General features: G+C 37.9%; 1 protein-coding gene across 9 annotated transcripts in view; it reads right to left on the bottom strand.

The window, feature by feature from the left end:
* The window catches only part of NUMB (NUMB endocytic adaptor protein), a 179,769-nt gene that overhangs the window by 67,072 nt on the left and 97,532 nt on the right, over positions 1 to 15,165 (bottom strand). The window lies entirely within an intron of this gene.

Genomic DNA, 15,165 nt, shown 5'->3' with positions numbered 1-15,165 from the left:
AAAGTATTAAACTACAGTCAGTGTTTTTGTTTTGTTACTGGAAGAGGCACTTCTCTAATGCTTTCAAAGGTACAGTAGAAATCACAAAACTACAGGGAAGGAAGACTTATCTGATAAGAAACAATGGAGCATTTAAGAGCCAATGAATAAACATAATGATTAAGTGTCCCTTTATGGGGCGAATCTCAAAATCTGAAACCAATACCTTCAGTTTTCTGTTAAGGAGCATTGCTCATTCTTTCCATGAGGGATTTAAGCACCTCAACCAGCCTAAAAAAGAGATCCTAACTTGAGAAAATGATGTGACAAAGCTATATAGAGGAAACATCTTCTCTGTCAGGAGTGTTAAATAACAAGGGATGGAACATTAATTCCCACATTAACAGCAATGAAAGATTTGAAAATCAAAGTTTGCATTCTGAGGAAAAATCATTTTGTATTTTAAAGTTCATAATGCCACAGCAGAACTATTACCAAATTAGCTAATTTACACAGACAGGACAATCTTACCACACGTTTTTCTTAAAAGGTAAAAATTCTGACAGATGAATGGTAATGTAAAAATCTCTGGATTTTCTAAAAATCAATTTATTATTTCTCAATTCAAAGTTGATTTATAGAGATGAGGTAGATATTAAACAATCAAAGGACTCGACAAAAGGTAATCCATCCCTTTGCCTTTAAGTAGATCACTCATTCCTAAACTACCTTAAATGAGAGCCTACCTTAATCTAACAGACTTCCAAAAAGAATTCCATAACCTTCCTTGATAATACATCCTGTCATATACTTTCATATCACATTTTTAAATATACACAAATACAAATATAAGAAAATAAAAAGCACCTATATCCTTGCTCAAGTTGGCACCCTAAGAATCTTGAGGCAAAAAGCCTATATGATTCCTTTCTTTTTGATTTCTTTCTCTTAGCAAAAAAAGACTACACACACCTATCCAGCTGGCCAACCCAAACACCTGAAAGTCATCCCCACTTCTATTCTTTCTCTGACCAATACCTATGGATCTTACCTCCTTAGTATATCCTGAATTAATTCCCCCACCCACCACATCGGTTCTACTATCCTCATTTTTGCTTAAATCATTGCAAAAGCTTAACAACTTAATGGTCTCTTTGCTTCCAAGAGAGGTCCATTCTGATCTGTTCTCCTGACTACTGCAAGAGTGCTTTCTAAAATACAAATCTGACCATGCAATTACTCTGCTTAAAATCCTGCAATTGCGTCACATCACTTTCAAGATAAAGTCTAAATTCCCAAGCATGGCAAACACAGTCCTTTTTTTAATCTGGCTTCACTCACCAGCCCCATTCACATGCTAAGCTCCAGCCATATGAAACTACTTACAGTTCTCCAAACAAGGCATGCTATCTTTCAGAGCCTCTGTACATGTTCCTTCATCTGCCTAGAAAGACCTTTCTCTATTTGCTTCTGTTGAAGTTTACTAATCTTTAAACAGTCAGCTCAGAGTCTTCATAGAAGCTAGCATTTTTTCTGACAAGCCCCTATCTGGTCTAGGTCCTTGCATTTCACGTGATTCCCATGAACACCCTCCAGATAACTCTATTACTCTACTCCTCAAGACTTACAGCAATTTTCTATTTCCTTTATGGTAGGCTATATCTTGTTTGTTTAAAGTTATTTGTTTAAATAGTACCCCTGCATCTAATACACTGCCTGTCATATATATGGCATACTAGAAATTTGAAGAAATGAAAGATAAACCCCATCGTATTAGATGATATTTACTAGGTAGGATAAATGTAGACATGTAAGACCAGAGAATCATCGATGTTGGAAGAGACTGCATTTAATAGTAGGCCAACCTCCTACTGACAAAGGAACTACTTTGACAACTTTCCTTAGAGGAAGACATCCAACCTCTGTCTAAATGGCTCTATTACAAATTTATTTGCTCTTGGGCAGCTATTTATTGTTGTACCACTCTACTGACCAATAAGACAACAGACTGGAAGTGTCAATTGGTTTGGGGGGTCTAAATATCATGTCACTTTCAGTACTAAAATGCTTTGCAATCAGCATTTCTACAAAGAAAATTACGTGTCAGTGATTCTTGAACTATGCATTAGGTAGCCCTAGGATTTCCACAGAGGAGTCCCCAGGACCACCAGTTGTTTGGAAGGGAAGAGAAGGTTAGAAGACTAGACAAAACTCTCAGGAGGAGCTTCAGGTCCCTGTCACAGCTTCAAACAGACAAGCTCCACTTTCTCTGATTTACATGTTGGGGTTCCATGTAAAAGTTTAAGGAAAGGGTTTCACAGCCAGAAATTTTTGAAAATTAGTGATATTAATTATAATTGTTCTAAAATGAACTTGGCAAAGTGAAAATACACAATGATAGTATCTTGCTTGTTACTTCTTAATGAGTAACTACCACTGGCCTGTAAAATAATCTAGCAATTAAGATAATAATTAATACAGGGAAGAAACCAAACATTCTGTTTTCAAGTAATCTATGTATAATGATTTTGCTTACAAAAAAAAAACAGATAATAAGAAAAAAATAAAAACGTTAATTCAAAGTAACGTTTACTATTGGTCCTCAGCAAGGTCGAACTTTACTCCCAAATAAAGAAAATCATACCCCTTATGACAGTCCTGGTTGAATATAGGTAAAGAATATATTTTTGTAACTATAAAACCTGAGAACCAACTTATTTTGTCCTTTCTAAATTTTTAAAAAATGAAATCCCCATTCTACTAGAATTTTCAAAGGTCACTAGGTACAACTTAATTGCCAAATTCAGAAAATCTTTTCACAGTTCTCATTCCTTAAATGCTCTGCAAAATTTGACACCACAATTCCAGCTCTCCTTTGTACACCTGTTTCCTCCCTGCCTTTCCCTGTCCCCATACTCTACTCCTCTGGTTTATCTTCTTCACTTCTGTCTCTACTGATGCCTTTGAGGGCTTCCTCTACTTTCTCCTACACATTGAGGGTATTCCCCAAATATCAGTCCTCCACTGGTGTTCTCTGTGCATTATCACTCTTGGAGAAATAATCAACACAAACTATTACCCCAACTATGATCATTTCCTAATTGTACTCTTAAGTCTTACTCTCTTACTCAAATTCCTACATTTGGGTGCATCAACGCTGTCTCAATCACATTAATTTAAAGTTAAATCATCACCTCTGGGCTTCCCTGGTGGCGCAGTGGTTGAGAGTCCGCCTGCCTATTCAGGGGACACAGGTTCGTGCCCCGGTCCGGGAGGATCGCACATGCCACGGAGCGGCTAGGCCCATGAGCCATGGCCACTGAGCCTGCGCGTCCGGAGCCTGTGCTCCGCAACGGGAGAGGCCACAACAGTGAAAGGCCTGCGTACCGCAAAAAAAAAAAAAAAAATCATCACCTCTTATCTCCTATTCCTTCGGTCTTCCCCCCTCTGACCCAAATTGTTTGGGTCAGTAAAAACTGTTTGAAAACTTACCATGTGCTGGGCCCTGTTACTAATGCTAGTGGATACAGAAATTCGTAGGACAACTTGCCTTTTGGTGGCTCTCTTCCCTTATAAAAGGTTAATTTCTACACAATATGGGGAATGGAATAATAATACTACACACAGTATGGCCTAGAAGCAGTCTAGGTTCAGGAAACATTTCCTGTAGGAGATACTACCTGAGTTAAGTTTTAAAAGAACAAACATTAGCCACATACTGTGTAGAGTAGGAGGGAAAAGATATTTCAGGTAGAGGCAACAGCATCAACAAAACACAGATTCAGGAAACCTATGAATTAACTGAGTCAACATGATGTAACTGTGCTCCAGGAAAGTATTTTGCCCAAAATGAAAATGATAAGACTGTAAGCCAAGCATTAGCTTCACTGTGTCAGGTAAGTTTTACAAACTAATTTATCTGGGCAAACAATTTGTACATCAGGGCAAACAGCACTCCTGACAGGATAACAGACTGCTTCAAGAACCTTTTCTTGTTAAGTCCACTAATTTTAAATATTGTGTCACAAACTTTGCCCATCCCAACCAGTTCCCCACCTTGAAGGACCTGCCTTAAACCACATGAGTCCAGATCTCAAAACCCTAGAAATACCCTTTCCTAACTTCCCCTAACTACCAAGGCTCTGTCAAAGTGGTGCTCTCCCTTGCTGCAGTAAGTTTAATAAACTCAGCTTTGCTTGATCAACAGGACTCTCTTTATGGGGAAAGTCAAGAGCAGGAATTTATTACAGAAGGTGAGGAAGAGGGAGAAATCCAAATATGACTCCTAAGTTTTAGGCCTCAGTAAACTGGATAGATGAATTCAGCAAACTGAATTGTTGAATTTGAGGGGTCTGTTTATAGGGCTTCTAGGTGGAGATATGTATAAGCCTGAAGTTCAGGGAAGAGATCAGGGCAACCATAAGCAGTCACGACAGGTGAAACTTTTCTTGTGATGATCTCATTATTTCCCTATTTTTCCTAATAGGAGTTAGGATACAGTAAGTAGAATTAAACCCAGCACACTCAAACATGAATAAATAGAGGCGCACACACTATATAACTGGCCAGTATGAATTAACATAGCCATAGCAGTGATTAAGTTTTTGCAATGCTTGCATTCTAGATAGTAAACAGCCACTGTGCTGAGCCCCTAGCCTAGCATCTACCCCTTGACCGTCCACAATCCAACAACTGGTTCAGCTGAGTAGTAAGGCCAGTGAATGTTTTGATTGGTCAGTAACAATGTAAGTCTGATTCCAAAAGTCTCATCTCTCTCAGGCAGAGTTGCTGGCTTCCTACAGGGTCCCCAAAGGGTTGGCCTGCCTTCATGTGCCTCTGCCCGGTCCCAGGTAGGCACAGCAAGGATGATACAACAGTACTCACCAGCCCTCCACCCTGTCCACCATGGTCCTGAGTGTTGGCCCCCATCGCCACATGTTCCCCCAGTGAAATGTGGAATAGACTTGTTAGGGGAGACAGTACCTTCAGCAGTGACACTAGCTCCCCAGTAGTCAAACAGACTAACTCTTCATTAGGCTGGATAAAAAAGCAAGACCCAACCATGTGCTGCCTACAATAAACCCACTTAAACCTAGAAAAATGGTACAGATGAACCGGTTTTCAGGGCAGAAATAAAGACACAGACGTGGAGAACAAATGTATGGACACCAAGGGGGGAAAGTGGTGGGTGGGGTGGTGGTGGTGGTGTGATGAACTGGGAGATTGGGATTGACATGTATACACTGATATGTATCAAATGGATAATTAATAAGAACCTGCTGTATAAAAATATAAAAATAAAATAAAATTCAAAAATAAATAAACCCACTTAAAATATAAAGACACAAATAGGTTAAAAGTAAAATGATAGAAAACAGTATACCATATTAATACAAGTCAAAAGAAAGCTAGAGTGGCTATATACGCCCCCCTCAATAAGTAATAGAGTAAGTAGGAAGAAAACCATCAAGGATATAAACAGCAAGACTTGAACAACAGTTATCAACCAACATGACCTGACTGACATTTATAGAACATTCCACCCAAAGACAACAGAATATACATTCTAATCAAGTGCATGTGGAACATTTACCAATACAGAACGTTTTCTGGGCCATAAAACAAGTCTCAGATTTAAAAGGCTTCAAGTCACGCAAAGTATGATCTCTGACCACAATGGAATTAAATTGCTAAATATTTGGAAACTAAATAACACATTTCAAAATAGCCCACCGGTCAAAGTAGAAATCGAAAAGGAATTTAGAAAGTATTCTGAACTGAATGAAAACAAAATATATCAACATTTGTGGGATGTAACAAAAGCAGTACTTAGAAATTTATAGCACTAAACCGGTGGTTCTCAACCGGGGGTGGGAAGGGCAATCTTGTGCATTTGGCAATATCTGGAGGAGACATTTTTGGTTGTCACTAGGGGAGATGCCACTGACATCTCATGGATAGTGGCCAGAGATACTGTTAAACATCCTATGCATAGGCCAGCCCCTGACAACAAAGAATTATCCAGCTTAAAATGTCAATAGTGTCACTACTGAGAAACCCTGCACTAAACGTCTATATTAGAAAATAAGAAAGGTCTTACTTAAAACAATGACCTTAGCTTCTACTTATAGAAACTAAAAGGACAAAGAAATGCAAAGTAAGCAGAAAAAAAGGAAATAGTAGGAATCAAAGCAGAAAACAATAAAGTAGGAAAATAGAAACATAGAGGAAAGAAAACCAAAAGCTGGCTCTTTGAGAAGATTAAAAAAACTGATAAACCTATAGCTGGACTATTTAGGGGGAAAAAAAGATACAAATTACCAAGATCAAGAATGAGAGAGGTGTTGTCTCTAATATTCTAGATATTAAAAATAATAAGGGAATATTATGAACAAGTTTATGCCCATAAATTCAACAACTCAAATGAAATGAAAAAATTCCTTTAAAGTTACAAACTTTCATAGTTTATTCAAGAAGAAATAGATAACCCAAAATAGTCCTATATCTATTAATGAAACTGAATTTATAGTTTAAAATCTTTCCACAAATACAACTCCTGGGCTAAACAGATTCACTGGTGAATTCTGCCACACATTTAAGGAAGAAATCATACCAATTCTACACAAACTCTTCCCAAAAAATTGAAGAGGAGGGAATATTTCTCAAATCATTCTATCAGGCTAAGATTACCTGACACCAAAACCAAACAAAGACATTATTTAAGCTTCTTAAATAGAATGACCAATATCTCCCATGAACATACATAAATTCTAAACAAAATTTTAGCAAATCAAATTTTAAAAATACATTAAAAATATATCATGACTACATGGGAGTTTTTCTAATCAATGCAGTTAGTCAACATTTGAAAATCAATCAACATAAGTCACCTTATTAGCAAACTAAAAATGTCCCTGTTAATATGTAAGGTTATATAGCTCATGACAAACTGTACCTTTCCTTCTCCAAATTCACAGATTATATACTGAACTGAGATTTTTTTTAAATTGGTTAAAATTCAACTAATTATAAGCATAAATTCTTTTCTTTCTCTATCTCCCATAGAGTTCATATTTAGCCCTGACTTCTTTGTGATTTCTAGTCTTGTACTTCCAATTCCAATTCCAATGTCTCCAAATCAATTTATCTTTCCTTTCAAACAAGCTCTTCTTCCTGACTTCCCTATTTCTATGTAACACCTTTACATCCATCAAAGCTTTGAAATGAGAAGAGCATACTCTAAGATTCATCTCTGACACTTTTTCATAATTCTTCCATACCAAGTCCATCAACAGGTGCTACTGGATGGGAATAGGTATCAATATCTCTGGTATTCAGCCATTCAGCATTTCTATTCCTAATTGCCCTGGCAGAAAAATCACTTCATCCATGAACCTCTGCAACAGCCCCTGGACTCCAAGTCCTCTTTCCTCTAATCTCCTTACATAGTTGTGCCAGATTAATATTCCTAAAATTCTTCCTTGAATGTGTTTAAAAACTGTTGGGCTGGAAAAAGGTTGGGTTCAAGTTGTGGAGGCTCCTGAATGCCAGACTCAGACATTAAACTTCAGGATCTTCAACAGTCCAGCCTTGTCTCCCAATGCTTTCCTGCATAATCCTATGAAGATCAGACCTTTCAAATATTCTGTGGCTTTCCCACTTCTTTCTCTTTCTTCACCCTATATATTCTACTTGTAATATTTTACTTTCCTCCTCATTTAACTAAAATACTATACTAGGGTATGATAAGGAAGCTGATTTTAAAATAATTTTCTCATGTAATAGATGTGACTTGTAAAGAACAGGAAAAACAGAAAAATCCAAAGAATGAAATACAAATGACCTGTAATCCCACTAAGCAGAAATAACCTCCATCAACATTTTAGAGTTTTCACCTTTGTTTTTCTCTGTGCATATATGCTTCAATTTTTTCTTTTTATAAAAGAGGGATCACATGATACCTTTCTCTCAGCAAGGCAAATTTGAAAATCCTTCCATCCCTTTCAGAGTAACATGCTTTTATTTATAATCTAGGTCAATAATTCAGAGAAACAAGAATTTTATGCTAGTTATAATCAAAACTTCATATTTAAAAATGAAGAAAAAACTTTCAATTTATTTGAAGACAAAATTTATTTTTCACTCAGCACCTAGTTCATTTATTTACATTAATTTTAAATTATATATAAAAGACCTCAAATCTTTTAATTAAAATTCAGTCACCAAGTATTTATTGACTGCCTACCATGCCATGCTGCAGTAACCAATACAGAACAAAACCCCTGCCTCTATGAAGGAGATAGACAGAAAATAAATAGCCAGATTATTCACAGTGGTGTGCTGACTGACAAGATCCAACTGTCAAGTTTTCAGCAAGTTTGTGAACTGGGTGCTAAACATAGCCTTTATTACAAATTAAATTATAATTATATGTTATAATTATATGTTATATAACTTATAATTATATAAGTTACTTTAAAACAAAGGTAAAAACTCATCACTTCCTATTTTTTTTAACTACATTTTACCATTATCTATGCTCTTGGGGTTATTTATGATTTTCTATCTGTAAGGTAGAAATACTATCTAATGCCGGGCTATTGTACATCTCTTCCCAACAACACGTTCAGTTCAGTGACTTCATGTTGGTAACTTGAAATCGGCCATGGTGGAAGTATTTACACTACAGAATTTGGCAAAAACTACCAATCACTGCTTGACTTATTGTTCTGTGATTGTCTAGATCTAAGAAACTGATGGAGAAAATGTTAACATGCAGATTGAACTTAAAAGTGTGTGGTGTCTATAACCACTACATTGTGAATAGCACAAAAATTTTGAGGAAATATTCTTCCATTACTTGAAAACTATTATCCGATTCAGCAAAGAAGTCTCTTACGTCAATGACAAATGAGTGAAAATTTGACACACATCTTCATTGCTTCACTTTCATCTTACTAAACAAGCAAAAATATCAACCATCATTCATGTTGGAACTATACTTGGAGAACTAATTGTGAAACATTTACCCAAACACCACCAACTCTGTGGTATGTTAGAGGTGGTAAATGCTATGCAGAAAAAGATGAACAGGGTTAAGAGAGGGATTAGAAGTACTGGAGGCAGGGATGAAATTTTAAACCAAGAAAGTAACACTTGAGCAAAGAATTGAAGAAGGTAAAAAAGTGAGCCATGCAGTAGGATGAGCGTTCCAGAAAAAGAAAATAATTAATGCAAAGGTCCTGAAGGGATAGCTTGCCTAGAGTGTCTGACAAACAAAAGAAGGTCTGTGTGTCCAGTGCAAAATGAAGACAAGAGAATAGGAGAGATGAGACCAGATGGGTTATACAGGACAAAGTAATATAGGACCCTGTGGGCCAAACACTTTACTTTCTCCTCTGAGAGAAATGGGGAGCCACTGAAGGGTTCTAAAAGGAAGCACCTATATTTTACATTTGGCTGCTGGGTTAAGAATAGATTGAAGAGAACAAGAATGAAGCAGGGAGACAATTAGGAGGCTACTATAATAATCCAGCAGATGACAGTGAACTGAATCCAGACGGTTAGTACTAGAAGTGCTCCTGAATCTTGTTTTCATGCCTGCTCTAGAAAATGCACTATTTGCTGATACAATATCTGTTGAAATCAGATTTAGAGTATTTAAATGGGAGAAATGTGTACTAAATTCCAGTGCTGGAATTAAAGGCAGTTTTCTAAAAGTATTTGCTCAACTGTTTCAAATAGGAAATCTTATCTATAATATTAATCAAAAGATCAGCTAAATTATCATACTTTTCATGGTAATTAACCTCATGCTTGACAAGATAAATAGATTTCTTGAACACTACCTAGGTATACGAGTGTATGAAGGATTACAAGCACACGTGGTAATTTGCTCTACCCAGGAAAGACCAAAAAAAGAACAAGAAGAAATAATAAATATTAGGCATCCACTGTGAATGGTACTTTAACAGGAGTTTCATGTGCAAGTTTACAGATTGTTAAGAAATACTGTCTCTGGGCTTCCCTAGTGGCACGGTGGTTAAGAATCTGCCTGCCAATGCAGGGGACACGGGTTCGAGCCCTGGTCCGGGAAGATCCCACATGCTACAGAGCAGCTAAGCCTGTGAGCCACAACTACTGAGCCTGCGCTCTGGAGCCCACGAGCCACAGCTACTGAGCCCATGCACCACAACTACTGAAGCCTGCACGCCTAGAGCCCAAGCTCCGCAACAAGAGAAGCCACCACGAGAAGCCCATCAACATAATTAGAGAAAGCCTGCGTGCAGCAACAAGACCCAACACAGCCAAAAATAAATAATTTTTAAAAAGACACTATATACCATTTTACATCTGTCAGTTTTGCAAATATTAAAGAATCAGACAATAAAATATGGAGCAATGGGCACTCTCATACTCTTACAGGAGCATAAACTAGTGCAACCATTTTGATAAGTAATTTGGCATTGTCTAGGAAAGTTGAAGACTCGCATACCCTTACAACTCAGCAGTTCCTTCTCTAGGTGTATATCCTAGAGAAACTCTTAAACATGTGCACAAGAAGGTGTGCAAGATGTCTGTGTAGCATTGTTTATTATTTGTAACAGTAAAATAAACATTAGAATCTAATTATCCATCAACACAAGCAATAGAGAATATTCACACTATTATAATACCATGCAGAAATAAAAATAAGACCTCAATTTAAACACTCTTAAAAATAAAAAAATTAATTAAGAGAAAAAGAAGTAAAAATAAATCATCTACAGCTGTAACTATCAACATGGATGAATCTCACAATCATGTTGAGGGAGGAGGGAAGCAAACTGTTTATATTATGATTCCTTCATACAAATACTAACTCAGAGAATACTGCCTGCGTACCAGGCACTGTACACTGTGCACTTTGCATATAATGACTCATTTTATTCTCACAATAGCCCTATCAGGTAGATTCTATTTTTAATCTCTATTTCATGAATGAGGAAACAAGCACTGAAAAGTTAAGTAATTAGCCCAAATCACATGGTTAGTTAAGTGGCAGATTTGCCTGGCTCCAGAATTTGTGCTCTTAGTCCCCTCACATTACCTCTCAAAATTATGCAAAACTAAACATGATAACATTTAGGGATATGTGTATAGAAATAGAAAGAAAAACAAGAGAATGATAAACATAATTAAGGGCACTGTTACTTCTGAGGGAAAAGAAAGGGGGACATAATCAGGAAAGGTTCACATGGGGACTTCAAAAGTTTTAGTAGGGCTTAAGCTGAGTAGAAGATACACAAGTTTTCATTTCATTATGCTCTATAACCTACATATGGTACATATATTCTTTTGTATACATCAACTATTTTATAATTTTAATTAGGTGGAAAGCAAGTCACCTAAAATCCTTCTGAGGATAGAGACGGGGAGTGTAGAAATATAAATACATACACACCTATAATTATGAGATATCTAACAAGGGGTAAGAAAAACAAGTCACGGGACTTCTCTGGTGGCGCACTGGTTAAGAATCCGCCTGCCAATGGAGGGGACACAGGTTCAAGCCCTGGTCCGGGAAGATCCCATATGCCGCAGAGCAACTAAGCCTATGCACCACAGCTACTGAGCCTGTGCTCTAGAGCCTGCGAGCCACAACTACTGAGCCCACGTGCCACAACTACTGAAGCCTGCATGCCTAGAGCCCATGCTCTGTAACAAGAGAAGCCACTACAATAAGAAGCCCACGCACTGCAACGAAGAGTAGCCCCCGCTCACCACAACTAGAGAAAGCCTGCGTGGAGCAACAAAGACCCAACGCACAGGAAGGAAAGAAAGAAAAGAAAGAAAGGAAAGGAAGGGAAAGGAAAGAAAGAAAAAGAAAGAAAGAAAAACAAGTCACATTTAGTTATAATATTTAAGTCTCACTTTTACTAAAAAGAATAAAGTTACTGAAATTCAGTTTGTCCAGCCCAGTCGAAAATGAACCAGATGGAAATTCCCTGGCAGTCCAGTGGTTAGGACTCCATGCTTTCACAGCTGAGGGCTCAGGTTCCATCCCTGATCGGGCAACTAAGATCCTGCAAGCCACGTGGTGCGGCCAAATAAAATAAAATAAAATGAGCCAGAAGAAAAAGAAAAAAATAATTTAAAAAAGAAGTTTTTTTAAAAAGAGAAAATAAAATGAACCAGAGGCTTCTGCAGGGCCAATAGAGAGCTACAACTCTTAGAAAAATGAGGACTTTTCTCTCTAGAGTTTTTTTTCCTTCTAAATTATACTTGTTTGCTTTTCTTTGTTCTATTGACACAATTACACCTCTAGCTTTAGGCCCCTCTTGTATATAAATTATAAGGAAGATTGGACAAGACAATGCTTTAGAAAATTCACTATGAGAAAAAAAAACAACGCTAAATAGCACATACTTGATAAACACAGATATAGAAAAGACACATACAGGAAACTTGACCTTGACACTTAAGATAGTTTCCCTTTAAGAAAGAAAAAGAAAAATCAAAGTTAGGGAAAATCATAAAATTACTCTAATTGTTAAAACAGTATTAGTTGGTTTCAAATGTAAAAATATATAAACTAAAATATAAAACCATGGGTACCATTCTGAATAGCTGGGGAAAAAATAAACTCACAAATTTCCTTAGATTAGCTAAATTTATCTTTTCAGGACACTCTAATCTCACAGGGTTAAGTTCCAAAGATAGCTCTAAAAGCAAAACATCACATAAATGCAAAATAACATTGGGAATACTTTTTTTTTTTTGGCTGCCTTGGGTCTTTGTTGCTGTGCGTGGGCTTTCTCTAGTTGCGAGAGCGGGGGCTATTCTTTGTTGCAGTGCGTGGACTTCTCATTGTGGTGGCTTCTTTGTTGTGGAGCACAGGCTCTAGGCGCATGGGCTTCAGTAGTTGCAGCACACGGGCTCAGTAGTTGTGGCTCTTGGGCTCTAGAGCGCAGGCTCAGTAGTTGTGGCGCACAGGCTTAGTTGCTCCACGGCATGTGGGATCTTCCCAGACCAGGGCTCGAACCCGTGTTCCCTATTGGCAGGCGGATTCTTAACCACTGTGCCACCAGGGAAGTCCCAACACTGGGAATACTTTAAATCATCCACAGAGTACCACAGTACACTCTCTTGCAATAAGTGCAACACACCCAAGGATTATTTGTAATATGGAACAGTTTGCTGTTTTCAACTGAACACAGTTGAAGTAGCTTACTAATGTTTAGGAATTATGCTATGAGAAAAATATCTACCTAGCACTAGAACCACAGAGCATGCTCACAATATGGGAGGCACAAGAACACTGTACAGCAGAAACTCATTGAGAACAATAGAGAATCTAAATTTAATTATATTGTTTTTAACTCTCACTTTTATTTTACTGTTCTCTGAACAAACACGGTTGAATGTGCATATATACAATTCCACTATATTCTTTTTTTTTTTTTTTTTTTGTGGTACGCGGACCTCTCACTGTTGTGGACTCTCCCGTTGCAGAGCACAGGCTCCAGATGCACAGGCTCAGCGGCCATGGCTCACGGGCCCAGCCGCTCCGCGGCATGTGGGATCTACCCGGACCGGGGCACGAACCCGTGTCCCCTGCATCGGCAGGCGGACTCTCAACCACTGCGCCACCAGGGAAGCCCTCCACTATATTCTTCATCACACTTCTACTCCAGAATTCTATAAGTTACAAGAAAAAAATTGCACTGACTGTCCATCTGCCAATAATAGTAATAATTTGTTCAGTCACTAAAAATGTAAGCTAAAAATGGCATATATTAAATCACCATTTAAAGTATAATATTATACCATAAAGCATTTCGTTTTTGAATTTTCTTTCTTTGATTTCTACTTTTTCTTGTGATGTGAAACTTGCTTTCAAGATTTAGAGTGAAGGAAAGAAATCCTTTTATTTGATCAAGTTAAGTAAGTGAAAAAATGTAAGGAATCCTAGACTCTTACCATGGCCAAAGGACTTAGAGGTAGGTCATCTAGTCAATCACCTACTCAATCAGTGAATCCTAAGAGTTCTGGATTTCATTAAATATTGGTCTAACTGGCATAGTCTGCCTAACAGGAAACAATTTATAATTCATTAAGTTGTATCACTAGCTCAGTGTTCCACTTAGGCACTAAGCCAAATGAAAAGTAACAAAGTACAGATTCATCACCAACTGTGAAATAAATATGTCCAGTACTTAACCTATAGGACTAATAAAGTTCATTTTAAAAGTTCACACTCAGGGGGCCTTCCCTGGTGGCGCAGTGGTTGAGAGTCCGCCTGCCGATGCAGGGGACACGGGCTCGTGCCCCAGTCCGGGAGGATCCCACATGCCGCAGAGCGGCTGGGCCCGTGAGCCATGGCCACTGAGCCTGCGCGTCCGGAGCGTGTTCTCTGCAACGGGAGAGGCCACAACAGTGAAAGGCCCGTGTACCGCAAAAAAAACAAAAAAAACAACAACAACAAATTGAGTCTGGGCTGCCCTAAAGATTGGTATTTGAGAAAAGATTACTGTCACAGTATGAATGTTGAAGCTCTCTAGGCACATTCTACTCCTCAGCCCTGATTACCATTCAGACCACGTGTTCTCGACCAGGGCATCTGCATAGGCTCTTCAGATTTAGCAATGCCCTAAGATTATGTACAAATCTGAATGCACATGTACCTGTGCACTTTCTGGGGCCAGATTCTTCAACTTTCTTTGGTATCTCAAAGGATTCTGTAACTACCAAAAATTTAAGAACCACTGATTTAAACAGTATTCCATGATCCTTATCTATTATCTGACTTTAATTTCAGATTTCTGCTTTACGAATTTTCATATTGTCCACAAAATTCTCCCTTTTGTTTTGATACACGGCTTCTTTACTCACTCCTTAAAAACAGTGGAAAACTAGAGCTTCATAAAATGAGGAAAGACCCTGTCTACTTAAAACTTCAGTCAGGGACTTCCCTGGTGGTCCAGTGGATAAGACTCCGCACTCCCAATGCAGAGGGCCCGGGTTCAATCTCTGGTCAGGGAACTAGATCCTGCATGAACGCCACAACTAAGAGTCCGCATGCCACAGCGAAGATACCGCATGCTGCCACTAAGACCTGGAGCAGCCAAAATAGATAAATTAAAAGATAAAAATAAAATTGCAGTCAAAGTTGGTTTCAAAAGCTGAACCTATATATATTTAAGA

The sequence above is a fragment of the Leucopleurus acutus genome (genome assembly GCF_964270905.1).
Source record: "Leucopleurus acutus genome assembly, chromosome: 1".
NCBI lineage: Eukaryota > Metazoa > Chordata > Mammalia > Artiodactyla > Delphinidae > Leucopleurus > Leucopleurus acutus.
This window is presented reverse-complemented; position numbering and strand designations above follow the sequence as displayed.